General features: G+C 39.6%; 1 protein-coding gene and 1 non-coding gene across 51 annotated transcripts in view; both read right to left on the reverse strand.

Annotated features, from left to right (window-relative positions):
- Positions 1–22,869, reverse strand: part of MAP4K4 (mitogen-activated protein kinase kinase kinase kinase 4) — a 197,964-nt gene that overhangs the window by 172,414 nt on the left and 2,681 nt on the right. The window lies entirely within an intron of this gene.
- On the reverse strand, positions 21,768–21,874 carry LOC118923510 (U6 spliceosomal RNA). The gene has a single exon (XR_005029217.1). It is a non-coding gene; the product is annotated as a U6 spliceosomal RNA (small nuclear RNA).

Consider the following 22,869-nt stretch of genomic DNA (forward strand, 5'->3'; position numbering starts at 1 on the left):
TATCGTGACACACTACTCAAAAGATGTTTCACTTACAGATCATCTCTTGGGACCTTTCTTCCCTGCCCAGTCAGCTGTCCCACGGTCACAAAGTTTGGGCAATATCCTCTCTGGAAATGGTTTTTTCACACTGTTCTAGAGGAAAACAATGAACCTATCCAAAGCCAGCCAGAAGTAAATTTTTTTATTTTCATGGCTCCTTTATGGGATTCCTTTTATGTCAGTTTCTCCCACGAAGTATTGACAATTTCTTTTTTTAACCTCAGAATCTACTGGCATGTTCCTACTACAGTAGAAATTAAATTTCAAAGGCATATATACAAAATGGGAATGTTATTTCTGTACTGTTTAGATGACTGAGAGCTCTGAATTCATGCTAGTAAAGCTCTGTAGTGCTAAAGGTATTTCAGCTAGACTACAGTGCTTTTAAAGGACAGATTTTAAAACGTGGTTTTCATTAATGTGACACATAGGAAAATTGAGTATTAAAAATGTTCTCCAAAGACCAGCCTGATGCAACAAACTGCAAAATGTATCAATTCTACCAAAACCAGAAATTCAGCAATAACTCCATTTGATATCCGAATTAAAGCCTAAGGACAGACAAATCTAGTAATTATTCCCATATTAAGAAAATAGCAACAAAAGATTACTGAATTAATTAGCTTGAATATATGAATTTTCAGGAAGCACAATCTAAAACTCAAAGGAAAATGATAAAAAAAAAACAATGTTTATTACAGTGCCTATATGTAACAGACACTTAGTAAAAGGGTATTTTTTTTAAATGAGTAAGATGAGAGAAAGCCAGTGCCAACAAGTTATTTTAGGCAAAAATGTAAGTACATTATTAGGCAGTCTACTATATAGCTGGGTAAATAGCTTAAGCCATTTGATCCCTCCACCTCTCTAGGTCCTGGGAGTCTTTTTTCTAGGCAAAATGAGGGACAGTGAACTGGAGGCTGTTTGAAGTTCTTTCCAGAACTATCATTCTATAATTCCAGGATTCCAATATAAAAGCCACTACCATACCCACTATCCCCACACAAGACACAGACTTAAAAGTTCAACTGTGACACATCTTTGCTAGAGCATAACACTTACTTTGTGCCAGAAAATGCACTGCAAGCTGAAATGAAATATAAGAATAGTAATCAGTTTCTTATTCTGACTTCTTTCATGTCACCAAATCACCCAAAAGGGTGGACAGGATAGCACTTCACTGTACTGCCTTCAACCCTGCAGACTGACAGAAACCACTTGAGGGTGAGGGCAGGGGAGACCCCAGGTCTCTGTGACCCTACCTGACCAGGCCACTGAGTCCCTCACAGTTCATCTGTAACCTAAGAGGTCAGACTCCATAATCTCTCATAGCCTTCCCTACATAAACATCACGAGATTCTCAGAGAGACTGGAAACCCAACTAAAAATTATGTTCTGTTCACAAAATAGTCAATTTGGAAAGTAGAGATACACAACACTTTACACCACAGAGATAAGCCTTAATCCTAGTCCAAACAGGCCACCCTAACAGCTATGTTCCGATAACGTGTGTTCATCAGCGAACTAGGAACACTTCCTACTCCAACTTCTTTGTCCCACCTCAATCCTTGGTATTCTTCGGCTTCACCTGGGAGCACATTAGAAAGGCAAACCTCAGGCCCCATCCCAGAGCCCTTCCATCAGAATCTGCATTTTAACAAGCTCCCCAGCTGATTCAAGTGCACACTAAAGTCGGAGACACACTGAAGCAAGCACAAAAAATTAAGAAAGGAAAACTTCAGGGCTTGTTAACTTCTGCCGTCCTTTGCCTCTCAACTGCAACCTTAACTCCTACCCAGGCCAGGCCCTCTTCTCACTGTTACCCAGGGCCCCAGGCGCTCCGGCCTCTTCTCTGCCTAGTCCCATCTTGTTTACCAATCCAACCTGTCGATATCCTGGATGACTGTCTGGTTAGGTGCTACACATAAGTCAAAACTGAAAGGCCTTAAAATCTGGTTTCTCCAGTGCTTACTAGTGATGTGACTATAGGTAAATTACTTAACCTTTCTATCCATATGTGAAATAGGGATTAAAAATGAGGAACTGCATAGAAGAGATCTCAGAGGTAGTACTCAAGATAGCTATTATTTTTTGGACACACTGAATTGAGGCACTAGAGCACCTGAAACCAGAGCAACTTATGGCTTATTTGTCCCCTTTACTGACTCAAATAAAGCATGTTGTTTCCAAAACTCTCACATATCAACCCAACATCCATTGTCAGCATTTTTTCTGAGTCTTCACCCCTCCATTTCCTTTAATTTATATAATCACATTATCAAAGGCAAATGAGTCCCACTGAGCTTAGCACACCTTGGTTCTTTTCAAAATCGCTGTTTGTGGAATACTCTCAACTCAAACACACGGCTTGCACACTGTGAATGGCATACCCCAGACACTCCCCATGTGCCCAACACAAAGAAACTGAAAAATCACCCGGTAATGGAGCCTGTGCCAACTTCCCCTCTAATGAGAGAAGGCCATGAATTTGAAAAAGACTGATTCAAACCAAGAGCTTGTTTTTCCCTAAACATAAAGAAATTAAAAGCTATCATATGAGAGCCTTAACCTCAGGCACATAAGCCTCAATCCCACCATTTGTTTCATTTTTCCTAAGAACTGAAACTCATCTTCAAACTCCATCTTCTGACACACGCACAGCAGACACATCTGGTTAGTTTACCTGTAGTAGATCGCATTTCCCCATCTTAATCAGCATTTTGGGGAAGGAAATAGACTTCACTTACTCTCCTAAACACCCATAAGAAGCCTGCACCTTGCAAGCTGGGTATGCACAACTTCTCCAGCCCAACTTCTACTCTCATTTCCTGTTGCGCTAAGAAAAGCAGGTCAGGTGCTGCCATACATGAACTGAGGCACCAGAGCACCTCAAACAAAAGCAACTTGTGACTTGTTTGTCATTTTGCTATTATCCTCCTACCCTAATAAATGGATGAAAACTTCTAACTGCTTGCTAGAAAACAGGACAAGCAGTAACACTGCATCAATGGTGATTAGACATTTTCTGTAAAAGGAAAGTATTTAAAGTCAGCATTTTATCTCCATCTTAATCCCCAAAAAACAGAATCTTCCACAATATACAAAATCTTCTTCATAGTCCTTAACAGAGAACTGAGATGTGACAAGAAAACAGCTCTCAAAGAACATGACAGGGGGCTTAAAAAGTCTGCCAGCCTCCTGACTATGCGGCTCCCAACAGTGGGCTGGCAGGGGACAGACCAGCAGCCAGACCCCACAGCCTGACCACAGTCCAAAACGCTGACCCTCAGAACCAAGAGCAAATAAAATGATAGTTGTTTTATGCTATTAAGTTTTGGGGGTGGTTTGTTACCCAGCAAAGGCCAGTGGAAAGAAGCATTTATCACCACCTGAAACATTTATTTCCTGTCTGCTTAATCTCTATGTAAAGTATGGACTGTGTCTTCTTTAGTTAATTCTATATTCCCACCATCTAGGAGAGCACCTACAGTATTTTTATGTTGAATAAATATGCTATATACATCTGGACAGAAGCCCATATGTAGTTTTCAGTTTTAAAAAAATTAAATTCTGTTTAAAATAATTTTTCAAATACATTTATATAAATATATAATTCTTAGTTAATGAAGAAGCATTAGTATTGTAGAACACAAAGTTATTTTTTGTGTCTCCACTATGAAAAAAAACTTCATTGTATTGTTACGGACTGAATGCATTGATTGCTCTGCCCGCCCTGAAAAAAAAAATTCTGCATTGAAGCCTTAACTCCTCCATTCCTCAGAATGTGTCTGTTTTTGGAGATGGAGTTTTAAAGACATGACCAGGTTAAAATGAGGTTATTAGAGTTGACCGGTGTCCTTGTAAGAGGAGGAAAATTGAACATGTAGAGACAAAACAGGTACACATATACACAGAGGACAGACCACGTGAGGGCAGAGCAAGACCTCCGCAGTCTGCAAGCCGAGGAGAGGCCACAGGAGAGATCAAGCCTCCATCTTGGCTTCTAGCCACTAAATATTTTGGTATGGCAGCTCAAGCAAACTCATACAGGGATGGAGTTCATATGCAATTTTTCTTGTGGCTCTTGTGGTCTCTTATTTACACATTCTCTGAAAAATGAAAATTTATTGAGGAATTCAGAAGAAACGTTGAGTGACAAGTTTTCTAACTGATCTCTTAACAAAGAAGAGATAGGTGTCAGTCCCATTTTTGTGACTGATGAGCTCTGAGATTTTGGAAGGTGTCTCTGTAGCCTCCTTAGAACAAATCTTAGATCCATTCTTCTACCAATGTTTGAATTGGATAATCTTCAAGCCTTCTCCCAGCCCTAACATGCAATGACCTAAATGGAAATAATCATCAGAATTTCAAAAGAATTCTACAAATGATTTAAAAAGGAGTTTAATTCCTACTTTTTTTCAGGGTTGGTGTACATCAGTGTTGAACCTCACAGGAAGGATAGTTTTCCCAGTTTGCTGATGAAAGGGAAGATAATGACAGAATGCGTTTTATACTTTCAGGAAGAGAGAGGCTTTCCTGCTGATTTCTTCAAAGAATCTCTTTTGAAATATAAGGTAATTGTATCTCTTAGGTACAAACAAACATGTTATACAGATGGCATAATTTTCTCAAAGTTAAAGTTCATTTCTCAGTAAGGTTTCTCACAAGTAGCAGAAATACATTTTACAGCAAAATCTTCCTGCCCTATACTTCAGTCTGAACAGTTTGCCTGAATGAAATCTGTGTTCTGGGCAGTTCCTCTTTTCCTAATACTTTTAAACAATCCAAAAAGTTGGCTATTTTGAGAACGTAAGAATAATAAATGTTAAACTAAGCCTGACAAGACCTGATTATTTAGCATTTTTGTAGCACTATCAGATTTCCCAAGAGCCTTAACGTCACTCTTGTTTCTTGAAGCAACACTCTGGATTAAACTTGAGATTCATCTGTACTGTATGAGTGAGGTTCTTACACAAAGATATCAAACAACTTGCTCTTGTCACAAGGCCAGGTGAGTTTCAGGATTATAATTGAAATGGAAAGCTCGTTGGGTATTTGTTACTTTTGGTGGGGTCAGGGTGATGAGAGATTAAAACTTTTTCACTTATCACTTTCAAACTGAAATCTTAGGTCAGCAAAGTACATTTTTCCTCTTAGATGAAATATTTCTAGCAAAATAAAGATTTTGGTCTAATAGAAATTCTTCATTAATCAACTCTTGGAAGTTCAAGGCAAACTATTCCTTAGACTGTCAAGGCCAGAGTCTTTGATCTTTCTTAAGAAACTTATTTCTATATCCTTTGCTGAAAATGATAGGTATGTCGTCTAGGTATATAATTTGTACAATTTCTGGAGCAGACGTTTTACAGTGAAATTTTTATTTTAAAAAATGGAAAAAATAATCTAGGTAGTTATTTTCCATCTAGATTACCTTGGTTTGGTTCCATTTCCTTAGATCTTTTATTTTTTTCCTCTTCTGTGCTATATAGTACTTAATTTACAGGTTCACTAAGATTTGGAAAGAATCAGTCGCATTATCAAATTATTTCTTAGTGCATTTTCAGAGTGAAGAAGATTTGGAAATACCTCTCAGTGCTCTCTCACAAATACATGGGAGAAGGGAGGGAGTCTATTGTCTGTGCTATACAGACAGGTATGAACAGACATTAATCTGCAAAATAGTAAAGCTTTTAATCATGAGAGGAATAAGTCCCAACTCAAAAAACTGTTGGCAACTGTAAAATAAAAAAAAGTTTACTGAAAGTATGTGCTAGGGTCAGTCAGTAAAAAAAAATAGCAAAAGCAATAGGTTCTTAAGAACAAAGTTGGAAAACTCACTTTCCAATTTCAAACCTTACTCAAAGATACAATAATCAGAACAGTGTGGTACTGGCATAGGATAAACAGAGATCAATGGAACAGAATCAGGAGCCCAGAAACTTAAAAAAGAGTTATGAAACCCTCACATTTTAGGTCAGTTAGTTTTTGACAAATGAATGGACCAAAACAAATGAATGGGAAAAAAAGCAGTCCTTTTAACAGATGGTGCTGGGACTAGAGGATAGCCACATGCAAATGAATGAAGCTGCACCCCTACTTCACAACATATACAAAAATTGATTCAAAATGGATCAAAGAACTATATACAAGTACTCAAACTATAAAACTTAAAAGAAAACATAGGAGTAAATCTTCATAACCTTGGCTTAGGCAGTGGTTTCTTAGATATGACACCAAAACATGGGCAACAAAAGAAATGCATAATTGGACTTCATCAGAATTTAAAACTTTTCTGCTTCAAACACAGCATCAGTAAAGTATAAAGTCAACCCAAAGAATGGGAGAAAAATTCTGCAAGTCATTTAACTGGCAAAAGACTTACAACTAATACATAAAGAACTCCTACAACTCAAAAATTTTTAAAAACAACACAACTTATAATGGGCAAAGGATCTGCATAACTATTTATTCAAAGATATTCAACTGGCCAACAAGCATCAAGAAAGATGCTCAACATTAGTAGCCATCAAAGGCTGCAAATCAAAACGACTAAAATGAGGTATCAAATATAGGTAATTACAAAGACAGTTAATTACAAGTACTGACAAGGATGTGGAGAAACTGCAATCTTCACATACTGCTGGTGGGAATGTAAAATGGTACAGCTGCTTTGGAAAGAGTCTGGCAGTTTCTCAAAATGTTAGACGGAGTTACCATATGACCAAGCATGACCCTAGATATATACCCAACAGAAATGAAAACACAACTGTGATATACGATGAGTCATAAGAAATAAATACTTGGGTCATTCAGATGACCAAATTATGTATTTCCCAGGTGTCTTTGGTCTTCATCCACAATTCCTAAAGACACTGCAGAGTCTTTAAGGTGAAATGCATGTTTTGTCATGTTAGTAAGAGACTTTTGGATCTACTCCCACCACTTCCACTGCCAAGGGCAGAGGTAGAAGGTTACATCAGCCAAGAGTCAAACACGGCTACGCAATTAAGCCCTCAAAAAAAACCTCTGAAAAGAGCTTATTGCTCTCTTGAATCCTGCTTCTCTGTTGGAGAGTCTCTATGCTTGGGCAACCAGAACATCTCCACATGCCACTGAACCAAGGCCCCAAGCTCCTTTATTTGGGACCCTGCCCTACCCATCTCTTCATTCAGCTATTAACTTGTATCCTTTACAGTATCTTTTATTAAACTGGCAAAGATAAGTGTTTACCTGAGTTCTAAGAGTTGCTCTATCAAAATAACTGAACCTAAGGAGGTGGTCATGAGAACCTCCAATCTGTAGCAGGTTGGTCAGAAGTACAGGTAACTGCCTGGGGCTTGCGACTAGCGTCTGGGGTGGGGGGTGGAGGGTGGTCTTGTAGGACGGAGCCCCCAACCTGGGGAATCTGGTGCTGTCTCCGGGCAGATAGCATCAGAATAGAGTTGAATTCTTAGACACCTGCTGGTGTTCAAGAATTGCTTGTTGTGTGTGTGTGGGAAGACTCCCCCTCCCCCATACACAGGGGGATCAGTCCGGGAACCTGAAAGGAGTGAGGAACATCACAGCAATCGTCACAAAAACTTGAATACAAGTGTTCATAGCAGGCATTATTCCTAGTAGTCCCAAAGTAGAAACAACCCACATGCCCATCAAAATGTGGTATATCCATACAATGGAATATTATTTAGCAAAGGAAAGAAATGAAGTAACAATACATACCACAAGAGAGGTGCACCCTGAAAACAAGCTAAGTGAACTAAGCTAGGTGCAAAACACATACTGTCTGATTCCATTTATAGATTTACCTGTTCTGGCCATTTCATAGAGACAGAAAATAGATGAGTGGTAGCCTGGGGCTGAGGTATGGGGAGGGGGAGAGGTAGGGATAGGAGGACTATATATGGGGTTTCTTTTCTGGAGTGATGAATGTGTTCTAGACTGTGGCTATGATTGCACAACTCTGGCAATATACTAAAAGCCACTGAATTGTACATTTTCAACAGGTGAATAGTGTGGTGTTTGAATTACATCTTTATAAACCTTTATTTTTAAATGGTGTTTTTAAAATCCAAAGTGGTTCTCCTCCTATTCCCCACTACTCCCATCAAGAAAGGGAGAGGGGTTGTTTCCACAGTTTGTCAGTTGCTCGTGTCTCATAGTGAATGAATGGTGAACAAGAAACAGACTGGAAATACCACTGGACTTCTAGCTGAGGAGCTGTTAACCCAGCCTGGATTTACCTTTCTACTTGAAGTAACCAAAACAAACCCATACAAAATGTATGAAACAAAGCTTTTAAGAAACTAGACATCAAACTATGAAGGACAGTGACAACCTGAGAGAGAGGAAACAAATGAGGCGAGTCATCCAACTGCCTGGACTTACTCTAAGCAAAGTTTTTGGGCATGGCACAGGGAGAAGAAACCCAAGCAGAGTCCAGCAGACTCCCCTAGTTGAGAAGGAGATGAGAGTCCAGGTAGACCAAGGCAGCTAGAGCTCCAGGTGAGCGTACCAGAGACGAGAGCTGCCCCAAAAGAAAAGAACTCCCAAGCTCTTCAGATGAGCCCAGGTATTCAGCCACGTAATGACCAGCAGAAGCATGTAAACAAGTGCCCAAGACTGAGGGAGAAATCTATTCAAAGGGGTTAGAAAGAACAGTACAGGTAGTCACACAGGGATGGGAACAGACCCTACGCTCACCCAACAACTGGAAAGACTCACAAGTCATAGACAAGTAGAGTGCTCAGAAAGTCTTACCTGAGTAGTGGGGCATAACTGGCACTAGGCTAACCACTGCTCCAGACCTCCTTAACAAAAATCATTAAAAGGCACAAAAGTATCAAATTATTTCCATGTGACTAAAGCGCACCCCAGAACAAGGCTCAAGGATACTCATAGAAATACAAAAATACCCAACACCGAACAAAGTAAAATTCATAACATCTGCACCTACTCAAAGATTACCTCACCAAAAGCCTAACCAATATTGAGAATAACCAACAGAAACCAACCCCATACTGACACACATATCAAAATTACAGGCAAGGATGCTAGAACCACTATTATAACCATACATTCAAATGTTAAATAGAGACCTAAAAATATTTTTTTTTAATCCTCATCTTCTAGACATGAAAAATCCAATCTCTGAGATGAAAAATACACTGGATGGGATTAATGGCAGAGTCAACATTGAAGAAGAAACGTTAACATGAAGACACAGCAAATGAAACTAGCCAAAATGAAGCCTAAAAGGGAAAGAGAGAGAGAGAGAGAGAAAAAAAAAAAATGATCAGTGACTAGTGAGACAACTTCAAGTTGCCTAATAAACATGTAATAGGAGTCCTCAGTCCTAAGAAGTGGAAAGATGGGGGGAAAAAAAAATTGAAGTAATGGCCAAAATTTTCCAAATTTGATTAAACCTCAAAACCCACCAATCCAGGCAGCCCACAAACTCCAGGCACAAGAAACATGAAGAAAAGCACACCAAGACGCATCATGATCAAATTGCTCAGTAGCAGGGATAAAGGGAAAATCTTTTAAAAAAAAAAAATGACATGTACATGTACAAAGGAACAAAATATGGACAGCCAATCTTTAGGAAGGAAACAATCTAAGTGAGAAGATAGTGGAATAGTATCACTAAAATAATGAAAGAAAAAACCTGGAATTTCATACACAGCAACAATATCTTCTAAAAATTGAAGCATAAAAATAAGTTTTCAGACATAAAAAAGCTGAAAGAGTTCATCACAAGGAGACCTGTACTATAAAAAAAGATAAAGTCCTTCAGACAGAAGTGAAACGGCACGAATCTACACAAAAATTAAGCACTAGAAAGTAATGCTGACCACATGGGTAGACCTATTATTAGGGATTTTTCCCTTACTATTTATACCTTTTCAAAAGATAGCTGACTGTTCAAACAGAAACAACATATATAGATTTGTGACATACATAAAAGTAAAATGAATTAACAAAATTACTTACTGTAAGGCCAGTGTGGGTAAAATTGTATTTCCAGAATATCTCACCTGCATCTGCATATCAATAGGCATTGAGAGGTGGAAAGAAGTATGGCTTTAGTATATTTGCATCATTCCTCAGGAGTGGAGAGAAGTTTCGCTCCATATCAGTGGGTAATTACCTGGGCAACAGAGGGTTTATCTGTACCTGAGAAGTGAGGGGAGGGCCAGGTTTGCTTCTGCTGGAGCAGGAAAGAGAGAAGGGCCCAGACTGCAGTTTGTAGGCAATAAACAGATTTTAAAACTTTATTTCTCCCTTTGATTTCAGTTTTTAGAGGTATTTTGCCCCAGGATTTCCTCTTCACAGACTTACATCTAGCGTAGTAGCAGGATTCCTCTGAATCCAAAATCTGTCATAATGGGTGCGACCTTTGGGAGGGCTGCCTCTAGAAATGATGGGGAGAAGCAGCACTCACACCGAGGGGCATGTGTCTACACTCATGTGGTCATGGAGGCACCACCTCTTCTGGCCGCACCACCCCCGGTCTGTGGCCCAAGCCTAAGGCTACTGCTTCTGCCACTGCTACTGCTACTCCTGCTGCCAGCTGAAGCCTGGTCACAACTGTGGAAAGGAGCAGAGGTCCGCATCACCTTAATAGAGAAGCAACTGACTGCTGTGTACCACGCCTTGCTGGCTACAGAGCCCATCACCAGAACAGCTCTGACCAAGGTAATAACAACCTATCCCATCGCAGGGTGGGTGAGAGACTGGACCCAAAGGTTATGGAGTGGTGTGGCACAGACACCTACCATATATCATGTGACTGGCCATTTGCCTTTGGCATCCACAGGGAATGATGAAGCAGATACATTGGCCCAGATGCGCTGGCTAGAAGGAAAGCCTGCCTCTGATGTGGCCCAATGGCTGCATCAGCATTTGTTGCACCGGCAGGGCAAAAGACAATGTGGGCTGTAGCCCATCGGAAGGGGCTTGCCATTGACCTCTGAAGAAGTCAGCCGAGCCCGGAAGGAGTGCCCTGCACATTGCACAGATCAGCAAACCACCAAGAGGCACCCAGAGCGTCTCTTTGTGGCCTATGGCCAGTCGCCAGTGATTGAGAAGATCAAGGCATCCACTTTATTGGACATGTGTTACAAGGATGGGTGCAGCAATTAGGAATAAAATGGGCGTGGCCCTGGACATTTCAACACACGGATTGGCGATGGCTGGCTCTTCTGGGACCTTGGGGAAAAGGCCTGGAAGCTGGCCTCCTGTATATTCCTGGAATAACAGCAGAGTGGTCCCTCAAAATCATGGTTATTTGCTTCTACAGTCCTTGTGTTCTGGATGCGCCCTCTGGCTGCATCTGCTGCTTGATGGCTAGAATGGATGAGCTTTGGACTCAATCTGCATGGGACTTTGAACCTAGCTGAATCCGCTGGCTTGAGAATTATCATGATTGTGTCACTGTTATCAAGAAAAAAATGCTTAAAGAGAGGCTTGACTTTGTCTAATGTTTGGTAAAAGTTTTGTGAGCAATCTAGCATGGTTAGGAATGAGTAAACAAGCGTAGAAACATATTTTGTGCTTAGTAAGCGATTGTGCTGTAAAGTACAGTTATTTAATCTGCATAGGATGAATCCTTTGGCTTGAGGATTATCATGATTTTACTGCTGTTGCTATTGTATGTCATTAGTTTGGTTGGAAGAGGGAGAACAAGTAAATTGAGAGGTGAGATTTCTGGAGGAGTGGCCTGTGGGTGAAAGTGTAATATTCCCAGAATATCTCGCCTGACATTAGTACATCTGCATGTCAATAGGCGTTCAGAGGTGGAAAGAAGTATGGCTTTAGTGTATTTGCATCATTCCTCAGGGGTAGAGAGAAGTTCATCTCCATATCAATGGGTAACTACCTGGGCAAAGGAGGGTTTATCGGTACCTGAGAAGTGAGGGGGAGGGCCTGTTTTGCTTCTGTTGGAGCAGGAAAGAGAGAAGGGCCCAGACTGCTGTTTGTAAGCAATAAACGGATTTTAAACTTTATTTCTCCCTTTGACTGATTTCGGTTTTTAGACGTATTTTGCTCCGGGATTTCCTCTCCCCAGACCTACAGCCAGGTAGGGAGAAATGGAAGAAATTACTAATTTGTAATGTTCTCATACATGAAGTATACATCCTTTGAAGGTGAATTATGATAGGTTAAAGTGTGAACTATAAATCCTAAAGCAACCTATGAAACAATGCAAGCAGAAATTATAGCTAATAAGCCAGAAAATATAATCATAAAAATACTCCACTAGTCCAAAAGAAAGCAAAACAGAAGGGAAAAGACAAACTACTAATGAGACCATGTCCTCAGCACATACAACCAGAAAGAAATGAAACAGAAGACAAAGAGGAAAAAAAAAATCAACATCCTATGTAAAATTTAGCAACTTAAGTCATTTTTTCCTAGAAGTAAAAGGGAGAATATATATTTTCATTTGAGTAGCAACTCATGAAATGTCTAAATCAATCTTGGAGTTGATGACTGACAGAGGCCTTTAAACAAAATAAAACAAAGAATTTCACACTTTTATGGCTAATAACCAAAAAGGTCATTCGTTCAGGATGATTAGACAAAGGTAAGAAACATTACACTCTATATTAATGTTTGCAAAAAAGCACACAAAATCACATTTTTCTCAGTAGGCTCAAGAAAATAGTCTACACTATCAAAAACCAAATAACAACAGTACCTGAAAAGAAATACAAAGCTTTATCTTTTAAATCTTTGCCTTGTATAACCTGAACTCCAGAAACAATTAAAAAGTGAATGATCAGAAAGCTGTTAATATCGCTGTTCCCATTTTACAGAGGTCACCTGCAGTCCTAAGGTCAAGGAGACTAGGACCTGAATAAAGCATTCTGTCCTATGTGTAGTATAAGGCACTATGTGTGACCTACTGTGGGCCATCCATTCACCAAATATTCCAGATGTTGGTCACAGGACCCTCTGAGAGGTCTGAGGAGAGCTCTCTCCCCACCCTACCACTCTTTGGGCATTCTGAGGTGCTAAATTGATAAGCTGAGAAATCCTGAGGCAGGAATTCAAAATAATAAACACCAAAGAAGCAACATCTTATAATAACAATGCCTCCCAAGAGACAGATGGCTCTAGGCAAACTGAAAGGGGCTGACAATTACCATAATCAATGGAACACGCCCCTCCTATAGTTATTCAGAGTTCTATTAACTAAAATGAGTCATAAGCTCAATGGTTTGTTTTAACTACAAGCTGACTTTGCTCCCTCCTCGGCCAACTATGCCTCATCCAGACAATCTGAATTTAAATGATAAAGCCTCATTGTGTACACACCACCATACCTATTTTATCAGATCCAGCTTAGCCACACCCCTACAGGTTCAGCTCTTCCCCATCTGCAGTATTAACCTCTTAAAACTGCTTGCTATGTGCTTTACAACGCCGAAACCTCACTGTTCTTCTTGGTCACTGTCCCACTACTTGAGTAATAAATGATGGAAAGGAATCTTGCCTAGCAGAGCAGGCTCAAAATATCTACAAACAGGGAACACAAAAGAGGTACTAAGCCCTCAAATCACTGAAGAGTAAAGAGCTAAACATCCGCAAGTTTTTTCTAGGAACTAAGGAAAGAAGCAACAAAAATGGATGAGAGCATATGTACATATAGAGAACAGAGACGCTCTAATATGCCAAATCCAAACAGGAAAGGCCCCAGGACATGCCCTAGCAGGTGAATGAATATACCCACCTAATTGCATGTCACTTGAATGCCATCCACAACTTCAGGCAATATTCAGTGCCTACTTGGAGATCTCCAATGAATTCTATGTCCCTTGGATATACAGCCCTAAAGTGAGGCAACATTCAGTCTTTGACTTCTCAAAGTCTTTGAGGATCTCAAAACCGCAGTCATAAAACTACCCAGCAATTAAATAAAGAGGGTCTCAGAAACCGATGGGACGAAAGGGTCTGGCCATCAATTCTGTAACTATCATACACAGGTAAAAAAATCTCCAAGTACAAGAATTTTCAAAAAGTATATTACTTTTAAATTTAATTAGATGTGATCTGACTGCATTAAGTCCCTAATAAAAGATAGAAGTACTTTATGTAAAAGATGAGAAAAATACTAAAGGTACACTTGAAGCAAATCAAATTAGTAATATTCCCCCACATAATAGAAATCATTTAATTTGGTACACATCTTCTGACCAAAGATAATAGATTGTGTTTTGTTTTTAAACCTGGGGATGTGTCCACCTAGGATGAAGGAGAACTCCAGTCTTCAGCATCATATGGCAGCTAGCTATTACACAATGGAATCCCCCAAAAAAATAGTTGGGAGGGAAAAACTGGTTTGGCCTGGTTCCTAATACTAATGACCTCACTGAGAGTACACAGTTTGTGTTTACAGAGATAAGAAACTGTATTCATGTTTAAAGAAATGACTTAAACTCACAGTGATGACTAATAATGAGTGGGGAAGGTAAAAGTTTCAGGGAAGCAGACAGGCAGGCAGAGTCACCAGAACCCAGATATATTTGGTTATACTGACAAGAAATGGAAAGATAAGATCCAGGCAGATAAATTCCTGCTTTCTCCCTTCTACGTAGACTCCAAAGAGCAGTTCCAACCCACAGCTCATCTGAACAAGTCTGGGATAGCAGGCCAAAACACCTGCTGAATGCAGTGTTCACAACAGCCAAAAACTAGAAACAACTGCAAGATCCATCAGCTGGTGAACAGACAGACAAGTGTAGTATATCTGTGTACTGGAAAACTACGCAGAAATAAAGAGGAATAAACGACCACACTTAGCAGTGTGGATGAACTTCAAAGACATTACCAAAGTAAAAGAAACCAGACAACAGAGACCACACATTGTATGACTCCATTTATATGAAATGTTCAAAAAGGGAAAATGTATAGAGACAGAAAATAAATGAATGGTTGTCTGGGGCTCTGGGTTACAACAGGGATTAACTGTAAATGGGCATGAGGGACCTGGCCAGGGTGGCCAAAGTGCTCTAACACTGCTCTGGGGTGATGATTGCAATTCAGTAAATTTACTAAAAATTGCTGAAATGTAAACCTGAAATCAGTGATTCTCATGACACATAAAATATACTTCAAAAAAGCTGTTTAGAAAAAATGAAAAACCTGTTGAGCAAATTTGAAGGCTTGTCTAGAGCAGCAGTGCCCTGCCTTACTCTCCCTGTCCTCATCCTCACCTCCCTGGGCTTGTATCTCCCACTTAAGGCAGCACAAAGGTCAAGCACTAAGCCCATGTTTCCATTTTCATTGCTGCTATTGTTTTGTTATGGTTATTGTTCTGAATGAAAAGTAGCAAACGCCTAAGCAAAACCATAAGTTTAAAATCAAAGACACAACTTCTGGTTAACTTCTAATCTGATGGATTGATCAGTGAGTCATGGAGGTTAATGCCTGTAACAATTATTATAAGGTAAACAGAAGAACAAAGAGATAAAGTGGAAAGGAGACATTTCTATCAAGGTTTGACAGCTAGAAACTGGACGGAGCAGTAATCACTTTGGAAAGAGGAAAATTTTCAACCAAAGTGGCTACTGAGAAGGTCACAAGTGAGGCAAGATGCCCCCATAGAACCCTGAGAAGATCACCATTTGGAAACAGCTGATACCAAGTGAAGCGTAAGGCTGAAATCAGGAGAACTGGTATTTAGTGACTGAATGTCCCTGCTCCCCTTCCCCACCCACAATCTGGTGACTGTCCCACATCACTCCAAACCCACAGAAACCACAGAGGTTTGGTCCCTCAAGACAGTGAAGGAGAAATGCCCCAGATGAGAGGACCTGAGGCAAAGTGGTGAGACACAAGGTAAAAAGTTAAGATAATTATACTGTGGGTCTTCAGTCTCCTTCCGCCCCCCTGGAGTCCAGAATTCCCACAGATGTTCAGCCCCTGGTGGCGGAAAAGCCTCTGAGCTATTTAGAAGTGGAATTCCCCATCCGTAAGAACTGCGAATCCCCCACCAGTCCTCCCTACTTTGAAGTACCAACAGACAACAAGCGTGCTGCCCACATACACTGGCCTCCAATTCATTTCTAGTGCCTTACTCTTATGTATGAGCAGTCATGAATATCCGGACACTTAAGGAAAATCTTCATCATTAAAGACAAAGACCAAAATAAACAGGAAAAGTGAAATCTGAAGGAAATGGGGAAAAAAATGCATGAGCAGAAGAACACCAACCAACAAAAAAATCAATACTCAGCATCCTCAGAAAGAGAGCAAGCTATCTACAAAGGAACAGCTGCAGAAAAAAAATTAAGAGGGCTGTTCTTATAAATTAAAAATGATTAAGTCAAAAATCAACAGAAGTATTGACACATGAAGTCAGACTTCTCTTAATAGCCAAGTTAAAAAAGAAAAATACACACAACAGAAGAGGAAAAGATAAGAAAATTAATTGTAAAGGTGACTATTAGGACTTCCAGAAAGAGAAACAAGAGGAGTTGGAGGGGAGTATAAAAAATTTCCCAGAAAAAAAGGGCATCTCAAGATGAAAAGAATTAACCAAGTACTTAGGACAGTGAATGACAACAAAAGCCACTCACAAAATCTTAAGAACACCAAAAATAAAGAGAATATCCTAAAAGCTTCCCAAAAGAAGTTTAGAACAGTTCACATTCAGACAAAAGATCAATGTCTTCAAAATTTCAAAAGAAAATTGGATATTCCACCAGCTAACATAATCCCATGTAAAGAATAAAGACACTGTCAGATATCCAAGGACTTAATTACAGCCTGTCCATCCTTTCTTAACAAGCTACTGGAGGATGTGCTTCAGGAAAATAAGGTAGTAAACCAAAGAATACTAGAATCCAGGAAACAGAAATGTCCCCACCAGCTGTACACCAGGTCTAGGGGGCAACCATACCTGGCCAGCTCTGAGGATCCTCCAGGGATTTTTTGAAAAACAGAATCAGCTGGGTACCTGAAACAATAACTTGCCTGACGTATTTAAGCATTTGGGAAAACTTGATAAAGGCTTAACTTTGCTAGGCATTTGATGTATTTTGGGGCCTCTGAGGAGGAAAGTAAGGGCAAGTACATAGAAAACTCAGCAATTAAAAAGTAAGGCAATGTGAGGGGAAAGTAATGTTTAAAAAATTAAGTGTGTTTGTTTATATTGGACTGCGTGGCTCAAGTTAACTGGTATTTACATAGCCATGATAATAAAAACAACTATCATTTACCATTAATATAAACAATTATATGTTTACATATAATGCTATGTGTTCATTTAAGGGATTATATACGTTCATTTTATATATTATATATGTTCACTTAAGGGAGGGGCTGAGTATAAGAGCTGTATCTTCAACTACTATGGAACTACCCTAGTAGTTCAATAACTGTAACTACAGTTATAATTAAGTCAATAAATATAACTGATAAATCAAGAAATACCCACATAAGCATAATTTAGAAATACAGCAGTATTTTTAACACGTATTTCTAAATTTCAGATGTAGCAACTAAAAGCATTGAAAATAGATGCCTCCTGGAAATAGGGCAATTCCAAGTTTTCATATAAGAATTTTAGTAACATTTGATTAACTATGTACATTCATAACTTTGATAATTTTTAAGGCCCTATTTATTACATAATGAAAATAAAATGTTTAAGTCATAGCATAAAAGTGGGGTTTTTTTAATTGTGTAAACTTAACAGGATAATTTGTCAGTATCTGGCCAAACCTGAGACAATTATGATGCCCCAGAGATCAAAGGCAAATTAAGCTTGAGGCTGTAAATATGTGCTCCAGCTTCCTGCTTCTCAACGGTGGGCAAACAGCGGAGCCTGGACAATGGCCCCCAGTTCTCCAGCTTGCTAATGTAACAAATCAACACAGCGGCATGCCGAGAGCCCTGTGCAGAACCAACCCTGCCAACACAGTGCTCTCCAAGGATGGCCGGCTGACCAGGGTACACAGCAAGTTACAGAAATTGAGGGTAACTGTGTATCAACACTCCCAGCAACTTGACAGGGTAACATTATGTCCTTTCATTCTAATAATAGAAAGAATTTAGGCTGGTACTTTGTGTGTCTTTCTCATTTCGTTTTTCTAGTCATTTGTTCTGTACAGCAGCACAGAGAAGCCCTGCTCAGGCTGGAAATGCACAGGAGCCTGAGGCGGTCCCTTGTGCTGGTGCCTGTCCTGTGTCTGAATCATCCAACTGTGGTGGGCAGACCTAGAGACATATGTGACCAGTTTATCATTGATGCTACACATTTGGCATGTTGTGTCCACCCCCATCCTTCCTAAGTTCCTGGAGGGTAAACGTATGGCCTGCTTCCTTCACCACCATGTATACACCTAACACACAGAGCAGGGGCCCAGCTCAGGAATAGCAGAGCGAGAACTCTAAGTGGAATGAAACCATCTGTATGGTTATCGTTTTGCATCTTGTCTCCCCAACTTAGTGCTGAAGTTCCTCATAATGCTACATAGACAAGATTTTCTAAGATACCAGTTTTAAAACCTTGGAAATTCCTAAAAGTTATCCTGTTGTCCTTCCTTTTGAAGTTCTTTTTTGTAGAAAAAAGTGCCTCCCAAACACTCAGCTTCTCTTCTGAATAATATCAGAAGACTTTTATTACTGAACAAGTCTCATAACAGAGTATCAGATTATCTGTCTGGTGAGCAGTTCTATACCATTATAAAACCTAAGAACATACCCGTGCTGGTCACTGGTAATATGACACTACCCTGGCCTTCTCTGTTGTGTTCCTTGCCAACCCTCCATACATCCACAAACTTTATCCCATTTAAATTATTGTGTTACCACGTTATTAGAGCAAAATAACTGTCAACCAAATCTCCCAAAAGTTAGCTAAGTATGTGGGAATCTCTACCCTCTGATAATCAAGTAACTGGTCCCCAATTAAATATTAAATATACCTTAATGTTTCAATATTGGTTATTCAGACTAGTTCTATAAAAATCCAACTTGAAGTCATGAAAATCGTTTGTAGTAAATATTCAATTACTTGCAAATACTTTATGAAATGCCCAGAGATCCACTAACTATACAGGTGACCCCTGAACAACTCTGGGGGGTTAGGAACACCCATTGTTTGTGCTGTGAAGGCGAAAACTGGGGTGTAACTCTTGACACCCCCCAAAACTAACTATTAACAACCTACTGACTGCAAGTCTCACAGATAACATATAAACAGTTGATTAACACATAGGTTGTATGTGTATCATATACCATAGAGAAAAGAAAATGTTTTTTTCAAATTGTTGCAAACCTCCAAAACATTTTCCAATATGTACTGAAACAAGATCACATATAAGTGGACCCGCAGGGTTCAAACATGGGTTGTTTAAGGGTGAACAGCTTATTTACCTACTTGTGAGAGAAATAAAGTTCTTAAAACACTGATTTTAAAAGGTAGGTGGTGACCTAAAATTGTTTCCACCCTTAACATTGTTAGAAATTCTAAATAAGCAGTGTTTGCTTTTGAGAACTTAGGATGGCAGAAAGTCCTTGACTCGGTACAATTAACTGTCAGGCAGTCTGCACTTCTGTACATTTTACTTCAAAGTCGATAATATACCTATACATGAGGTAGGGAGCGTGCCTTCCAGGTCATCCCACACTAGTGTTGCCCTGAGGTCAACAGCTTTGCTTCAGAACCTGGACCACCTAGGTCCAAGTATTTAAATACCCTACTGCCGCATGCCAATTTTTTTAAGTGATTGTTATGTACTAAAATGAAAGCACTGATACTAATGATTCAGCAGCACAGATATCATAAACAATACAACTGTGAGATGGGAAACACCTGATGCTCTAGCAACTGTTCACAACCAGGTGGTGAATTTACTAAAAAAGCAAAAACACAAAGGACCATGCGTGAAATTCATGCACCAAAGCATCCATCTCTAAGTTAAAATATACTTAGTTTATAGTATTTTTAGTTCTCTGGGAATCAAACTTCTTAGATGATTATTCCTTGACTTAGCACATCTGTTCAGGGATGCATTATTTCAAAAGTAGGATACATTATTTCGAAAACCTCTTTGCTCTCTCAGGATTAGTCCACAAAAATCTACACACACACCCACACACTGCACAAAAGGTGCCCCCAGATATCATCTCTGGATTATGTCACTATATATATATATATATATATCCAAAATTGGTTAAGACAAAAGGCAAAAATACAAGTTTGTGGATATGCAAATTAACATGTGTTTATTCCAAAGTTTCAAGCAATAAGGAATTACCAAACCATCAGCAGCAAGGCTTTTTTTATCTGGTGGCTGGATTTTCTGTAAGCCTTCTGATGTTCCTGATTTCATTTAGTACAAAAATAGTTTGTGGAATCTTTTGGGGTCGATGTTTTTTAAGAGAGCTACACACCGATCCATGTTCCACAACAGTGCTGGCTTCCTCTCACCCAGTCCAAGCCCAGAATCCTTCTAGCAAGAAGGAACTCAATGTCTCAAAACAAGTCTGTACATGCCACTCAGTGGCAGAGCAACCCTCCTAACGAAAACATCCACAGTAGTTCTACGAAATTCATTCTGCCCCATTGGATGCCTTTACCTCCAATTAAGAGATTTAGAGATGCTACACTTACAAGACAACATTTAGAGAACCCTCACAAAAGTTTAACTGTTTACTCCAAAATATTAGCCTAATGATTTTTAAAAGCTACACAATTTATCTGGCACTTCATTGCCCAGCAATCCAAAGTAATTTACCACCATTACTATACCAAGGCTCCTCCTAATCCAATGGGCTGTGTACCCATGTAAAGGGTCACACTAAAGCCTGCAGAGAATGAGTGACTATATAAACCGAGCCAGGGGGAATGCCAGAGAATCCACCCCCCAACCCTCATCTTCTCTACCACCCCTGCCACTACCCTGTCTCGGCCACACCCCCTCTCTTCTGGACCACTGCCCTAGGCCAAGCACCTTACCTGCTCCCTCCCAAAACATGATCAAGTCTCCTAATCCCAGGGATTTCCAATCCAAACAAAATTTTCAATGCCTCCTCAGTGCTCAGAGTGATGGCCCTCCTCAAATAACCTCCCCAGAGATGCCCACTATTCCCTAAGGCTCAAGCCATTCCCATCAGCCACCACCAGACCTGCACTACACACACCGCCAACCCACCTTTCTTCAGTGAGGGGGACAGCACAGCACAGTTCCCCGCTGGGGGCAAACTCTCATGCTCCTTCTGCTCGCCACCTTCGGACCTACTCTCCTCCTCAGCCAGGGAGGTCTGCTGCCCACCTTTCCTCCAAGGACATGGCCAGACAGGCAAAGATGCTCAGTCCTCTGTAAGGCTGCAGTCCCTCCTGAGAGTAAGCCCTGCCTCCAGACACTGCACCTGGTGAATTCTAAACTCCCTAACTTCTGCTCTCACTCCCTACAGAACCTTTCCAGACACAGGACTTTCCTTCTCCTACTCAAGACATGTGGAACCCTAGCCACTGCGTGCCCACAAAATACAAAATAAGTTACCCCAGGACTAAAACAAAAGGGTCAAATAAATATTGAAAGTAATAAAATCCAATACAAACTTTGATTACTTCTGGTTTTGATTTGATGAAAATAATTAAAATGAACTATATTTACTCAACATGCACATGATCATCCTACAAACACTTCTTTTATAGGTATGTGGTATTCTGAATGAAAACCTTGTCAACAGACTTTCACAATGTTTTTTTTCATATGGAATGCTTCACGAATTTGCGTGTCATCCTTGAGCAGGGGCCATGTTACTCTTCTCTGTATCATTCCAATTTTAGTATATGTGCTGCCAAAGCGAACACTCACGTTTTCCTAAGTTTTAATTTATGAGTATCCTTCCCTATGATTCCTCAGAACTCTAAGGCAGAAAATAAATTTCTCTAAATAGAGCACACCTTCTATTTCAACTCCTCTTTTAAAAATCAAGTTATATACTGTTCAACTATAGTCAGACTATTAACCGTTTTTGACAGGAGAAATTATAAACTATCTCCCAAAAAGCCAATTTCATAAAACATACCAAAACTTGGAAAAAAACTCCATCTTTCTATTCATTCACTTCACATAACTGTAGTCTTCTCAAAATAAGCAACCACTATCACTAAGAAGTGAGAAGTTTATAAGAAACATGAAAAATAGAAAATATAACAATGAAATAAATTAGGACTACAGGTTGTTCAGCATATAGGTGTTTTACCTGAAAGTGTTTTTAAAAAAGCTCTTACAACATTTTCCAAACACTGATGCTATTAATGCTTAGCAGCAATACACAAATACTAGCATTAATAATCTAATCCCAAAACCACCCTACACAAATCATGTCAACAAAAATCCTAGATGAGCTCCTATGCATAAAGTATATGGGCCTAGAAGTTATACATTTAAGGGACAAGAAAATGAAGATGTTAATTATTTCTGCTATTTCCACCACCCAAAAGACTAAACTTCCCAGTATTGATTAAGAATTCTTACAATAGTAAGAAAACATGTGAAACAATCAGGAAAATGTTAAGACTAAATATTGGATACTAAGGAATATCAGAATCATAGTACCAGTGAGAATGGCACTATGATTCACTAAAAAAAAAAAAAAAAAAAAAAAAAGATACATACTCAAGTATTTATGGGTAAAATATCCAAGCTTTATGATAAGATAATGGAGGGGAAGAAGACCACAGATGAACCCCGACCAGTCATGGGCTGGTAACTGTTAAGCTGGTCATCTACTCTCTACCAGTGTGTATGTTAAATTTTCCATAATTAAACAGTAGAACTGCTGGTGAGCAAAATCTCAGGC

Source organism: Manis pentadactyla, chromosome 2 (assembly GCF_030020395.1).
Source record: "Manis pentadactyla isolate mManPen7 chromosome 2, mManPen7.hap1, whole genome shotgun sequence".
Classification (NCBI taxonomy): Eukaryota; Metazoa; Chordata; class Mammalia; order Pholidota; family Manidae; genus Manis; species Manis pentadactyla.